Raw genomic sequence first — 6,237 nt, 5'->3', positions numbered from 1 at the left:
TCTTATTAGAAACAATCACAAGGCTCAAAGAATGTTTCTAAAATAATAGGGCCCATCTAAAGAGTCCTGGGTGGGAGAAGGAGTTCATAACTAAAGGTGTGTGCCAGCCATGGCAGAGACTTTGGATCAGTATAGTGGATGGGAAGGGGAAGGGAGAGTTGGGGAAAAAGGTGTGATCCTAGCATGCAGGCTGAAAACCATGAGATTTGGCCACCTTGGCCCAGGGTGCTTCGCCAACTACATTGACCACTCTGTTACTGTCTTATTTTGGGCCCTTGCCTTATCTCATTAGGACTGGCCTCAATCTCCTAACTGGTCTCTTTGCTCCAAACCAGGCCTACATTTGTCTTTGCAACCCTTCCAGCTCCCCAATCCACTACCCACACTAATCATATCTGATTACTCCCAAGTGTCCAGTCCACCAATGTGCCCCATCTCCTTCATGAGAATTCAGGGAATGTTCTTTGAATTAATGAATTAACTAATGAATAAAGAGGGTGGGACCAAGCCCTTAGAAATACACAAAGTCTGGCCAGGGGGATTTAGGCCTCGAGTACAGGAGATCCTGTAAAGCAGAGAAGGACAAATTTTTGAAGGCAGTGATTGCTGGGAAAAGAAGCTGGACCAGAGTCAGGACACCCAGGTTCAGACCCCTCACACTGTGACAAGAGTCACAGAAGATAGCCTCTGGTTGCTCCACATCTGTCATGGTATGGTTCAGAAACTCCTTTTTGCACAGCTCTCTGAACTGTGCTGAGAATTAGACTGGATGTTCGTTGTGATAGTGTCATGGGAATCCAAGCCAAATACACTTTGAGAGAGAGAAAAAGAGAGGCTAAAGGAACCTCAACCAAGAATCCACGCACAGAATACAAATATTCACATAGAGGCACCTGTGTGGCTTCTCCTCCAGCTCAGAGCAGAAAGGCCTTATGCACAGATCATCTAGGTTTTCTTATAACAAAGAGAGGAAGGAAATACTTCTTCATCTTTATCTAGTACACCTCTTTTTTGAAGGCGTGTTGTGGACCGTGGCATCTCAACTCCTGCCAAAGCTCAAGTCAACCTACGTGGTCAAGAGAAGACCAGAAAGGACAGGAAGAAGGGAAAGGATGGGGCATCTCAGACATTCAGGGGCCTTCCTGGCTCTGCTCCCAAATCTTCCTGCATTGAGAGGCATTGAACTAATGAGCTTTATTCTAGGGTCTGTAAATGACAGGATCCAGACCAAGAGTCCCCAGAACCAAGACAAAAAGGGCAAGGTCTCTTTGTTCAGCTTCTCCTTAAATTTGCAGTATATTTATTTCCATATCATTATCATATTATGTATAAATATAATCATTTGTTCCTCCAGATTTCCAAGGATGGACAAATGTAGAGCAGACCATTGATTGATTTTATATATCCTTTACATAATATCCTAAGGAGCCCTAGTGGCTCTGTGGTTAAGTGATTGGCTGCTAACCAGAAGGTCAGCTGTTTGAACCCACCAGCTGCTCTTCAGGAGAAAGATGTGGCAGTCCTCTTCTCTCTGTGAAGATTATAGCCTTGGAAACCCAATGGGGCAATTAACATTAAATATTGTGATTGTTAAATATTGAATTTAAGCGATGGTCTAGAATAATAATTTGGTTAGAAATGCCAGGTTGTGTTACTATACCCACTACCCACTGACGTCAAGCCAATTCTGACTCATAATGACCCTATAGGACAGAGTAGAACTGCCTCATAGGGTGTCTGAGGCTGTAGATCTTTACAGAAGCAGACTGCCTCATCTTTCTCCCGAGAGTCGTGTTACACACATAGTAAATGCTTGTTGAATAAATAAAGTGATTACTCAGAAGTGTTCTCAATGGGCTGTCAGCTTCCTGGTGACTGGGACATTTCTTATTTTGTGCTATATTCCCAGCTTCCACAAATAGCAGGCACTGAGTATGAGCTCTTGATATAAAAAGTTTTGAATTAAAGTCTCTGAAAATGACTTTTATAACCAAGGCAACCTCGAAGATCATAAAATTTTGGGGAGCTAGTTAGAACGAAGGTGGCTGATGAGAAGCATGCACACCCTGTGAGCCTTGGGCATTCCTTTCTGATCTTGGCTCTAAAATGAAAGCCAAGGAAGAAGAGGAAATTCTCACAAAGCAAGATGCTTGTTGTCTAGGCAGAAACTATGGAGCAGCAATCAACGCTGGGCTTAGTGGAACAGTGATGGAGCCCTGAGCAGCAGGGAGATGTGCACCGGGCAGGAGAATCTGGTACCCAGGGGACAGCAGAGGGCCGCAAATAAGCTCCTCAACAACTGAAGCTCAAAGGAAGGGAAGTTAACCCACTGCTCTTAAGTTGATTCTGACTCATAGCGACTCTATAGAACAAAGTAGAACTGCCCCATAGGATTTCCAAGGCTGTAAATCTTTACAGAAGCAAACTGCCCTATCTTGCCCTGATGGAACTGCTGATCTTTTGGTTAGCAGACCAATGCTTTAACCATAGCACCACTAGAGAGCTCCTTGAATGGAAGTTAGAGGCTCTTAAAACAGAGCAAGAAAAGTCAATTTGAATTTAGCAGAAAGCTAACATTTATTGAGTATTTACTATGTGCTAGGCATTCTGCAAAATATTTTCCATGGATTGTTTTGTTTCATTCTCATGCGATCCTGTGAGGGAGGTGATGTTGTTGTCATCACCATTTTATCATATAGATGGAGAAACTGATGCTCAGAGAGGTGAAATAATTTGTCCAAGTCACAGACAGTTGGCAGGTGGCAGGCAGAGTTCGGGAGTCCCTGGGTGGTACAAATGGTGAATGTGCTTGGCCACTGACAAAACTGTGGAAGCCAGTTCTATTCTGACACACATAGGATTGTCATGAATTGGAATGGATTTCACAACAAATGATTGGTTTAGGTAGAGCTTATGAGCTTGAAGATTTGACTCCAAAGCCCATGTCATTAACCACCGAGCATTTATATTTTCTTCAGTCTATATCTCCAAATGGGAGCTCTGGTAGCGTAGTGCCTAAGGCACTTGACTGTTAACCAGAAGGCTGGCGGTTCAAACCCACCAGCCACTCATCGGAAGGAAGATGGGGCAATCTACTTCCGTAGTGATACTGCCTCAGAAACCCAAAGAGGGGTTGCTATGAGTCAGGTCTGACTCCACAGCACATAACAACAAATCTCCATATAATGATACAATGTCCGCCAGTTTATTTTTTTTGTTTGTTTGTTTTTGTGCATGTGCAAGAGGGGAGTGGCAAAAATTTGTAGTTTGTTTATTTATAGATTTGAGCTGAAAGTAATACAGATTTCTCTTTGTAGAAAGCATGATTGGTTAGAATTGCTTGAGAGATGCTAGTCCTTGATATCTGCATCCAAAACTCTGGGGAAGTGTATGTAAAGGCCAGGTTTTTTTTGTTTCTTTGTTTTGTTTTTCCCCACTGAGGAGGATTATTCTCCTCCATAGAACCAGCCTTAGAAACCAAACCAATAAATGAAAGCAAACGTCCCAAAATGCTAGGGACTCATCATTCCATGTGTATTTAAAATTTTTAAAAAGTTTGTATTTTAAGGTTTCAAAATAGTTTTTCTATTCGCAAAAAATGGTGCTTCTGACCAGGAGAAGCAACATACAGCCTCAGCCATACTCCTATGCAGCGAGCCAAAAGGAAGACTGCACTGGTGTTTAATTGCTGCTTGGAACATGTAGTTAGAGAGTAGCGTGTCAGATTTTCTCACTTAATGTTTGAAAATTTTTGCTTAAACCCACATGACTCCAATCAACTTTTCTTCAGAAATACATGCGGTGGGGGTAGGGGGTGAGATGCAGAGGAGAATTTCAAATTCTCATGGACTCCTGACTTTCTGGAGTCATGAAGTTTGGATGAACCCCTAAAGCTATTGTACTGAGATGACCTTTAAACTTTAAACCACAAATATCCCTGAAGTCTTCTTAAAACCAAACAATAATTTAGCTTACTAGTTAAAAAAAAAGTCAGCTTTGAGCATTATTGTCTTTTAGGAACTATCTATATGAGATCAAATTGATAACAGCAACTTGAAAGATTAGATAGGAACTGTTCTGGTTACCTAGTGCAGCTCTGACAAGAAAGTAACACAAATGGGGTGGCCTTAACAAACAGGAGTTTATTCTTACAATTTAGAGGCTTTAAGTCTAAGTTCAAAGTGCCAGACTCTAGGGGATGGGTGAAAGCCCCTTGACCGTGGGCTTCAGCTCTGCCTCTTGCTCCTGGCCCACTAAAGCTAGAGGTATCTCTTCACTCAGGCAGCTACTAGCTGCTGAGGCTAACAAACCCAAGGTTGACAAATAAAATGGCACAGTCCCAATGTTACCAAGCCACCCAGCAGGCCATTAATTCAAGTCCATTGTAAGTCCCAAGGTAGAGCAGAACATGGCAGGCTGCTGATCAATGACATGGCTACATGCAGGGTCCAAGCATGCCATAAGCTACAGACCATTCCCCAAGGCTTCTCCTTATATACAGGAAGCAGACCACATCCATAGGGCAGCTACTCAGCTGCTTGTGGTAGATCCCACCATAGAGTTGATTGCCAGTCTCATCATGGGGAATACCACATCCAGCTGCCCAGCCACTCAGTCAGGCCCAGCCAAGTTGACACACAAACTTAACTACTACAGGAACTTTAGGGGGCAGTGAGTTTATGTTAATGTAGAAGCAACAACTCAGAAAGGGAGAGTAAGAAAGTTTCCACAACTCAGAATGTAATCAGTGTCATTTAATGGTGTGTGTAGAAACTGTTGGTGTGTGTTTTGCTGCGTATACTCCCAACAACCATGACAAAATAAATAAAATTTAATAAAAGAAACATACCAGGTGCTGACACGCTTATTCCTCAGTTCTGCCACACTTCAAGCCCAGCTGAGTCTATTAGGACATATCCTGTCCTCGAAGCCTTGGGCTTTCACTGCACAGGCTCTTCCTAATTTTATTCTCTACTCTTCACTCTCGTCCATTAACCTCCGAAATGCAATGCTATTTAGTTAAACTTCAAAGTAAAGCAAAGTAACAGAGCCCTCAGTAGCCTGCCTCACCTATGGCTGAATCTTGGTTCTACAAAGTTGTAGAAAGGCAGAGCAAAAAAAGGCCTCAAAGACATGGATTCCACTTTCAACTTATAAATGCAGAAGCTGGATCCAGGAGAGGCCAGAGAACAAGATTAATGCGTAGTTAGGAGATTCTACCAGGAGGTGCTACCAGGCCAGTGTTCCTTCTGTTACACCTTCTTGACATCAGCCAGAGAGACTAGATAATGAAAAATCTTAAATATTAAGCTACTTCTTTTAGGAAAGTGTCTTTCCCCTTTGGACTCTATCCTTTTACCTCCCCAGCATGAATCATTGTATTAGTGAAGCTCTGCTAACTGCTGTAACAAACAATCCTCAAATCTTTGGGGTTTCATTCAATGGAAGTTTCTTTCTCAGACACAGTAGGTTGAGGGTGAAGGGCTCTGCTGCACACATCCATTCCGTTCAGGAACATAGGCTTCTTCCAATGCATGACTCCACCATCTTCTAATTTTGGGGTCTTATCTGGATATTTTGCATCTGACCGGCAGGCATAGAAACAGAGAGAGTGTGGAATATCTCATGGATGCTTTTGGGGACCAAGCTGGAAGTGGCATATGTAACATCTGCCCACAATCCACTACCAAAAAATCCAAACCCATTGCCATCAAGTCAATTCTGACTCACAGTGACCCTGTAGGACAGAGTTGAACTGCCCCCATCTTTCTCCCACAGAGTGGCTGGTGGGCTGGAGTCACCAGTCTTTTGTTTAGTAGCCAAATGCTTTAAATACTATGCCACCAGAGCTCCTTCCAAAACACACTAGGAAGAACTAACTAGCTATACGGTGTACCTGGATGCTAGGGCCTATGAAATATATTACAGCAGTGAGCCCAGGAATGAGAGCAGAAACCCAGGATGGAGAGGATTAACAGTCTCTGCCACAGATCATTCATTTTCTCTGCCCCCTGCTCATCTCCATCTGGGGAGGATAAGCAAAGTTCTATTCCATCACTGGATTTAGCTCAAAGTTCAGGATCTTCAAGTGTGTTTGAATAGTCAAGTTCTTTTAAACCCAGGCTCTGGCAATGCAATTCTTTCTAAATTAGAAGTCCTTCTGTGGTAGAACTTCTTGCTGTGTCTCAATTTGGCTGGGCTTTGAGTGGCTTGGCAGCTGGTTGTAGTTACTCCCCG

Source organism: Orycteropus afer, unplaced genomic scaffold, assembly GCF_000298275.1.
Source record: "Orycteropus afer afer isolate SDZICR_OR568_19922 unplaced genomic scaffold, OryAfe1.0 scaffold00198, whole genome shotgun sequence".
In the NCBI taxonomy this organism is placed as follows: Eukaryota; Metazoa; Chordata; class Mammalia; order Tubulidentata; family Orycteropodidae; genus Orycteropus; species Orycteropus afer.
The sequence above is the reverse complement of the archived record's forward strand: the minus strand, read 5'-3'. Positions refer to the sequence as shown.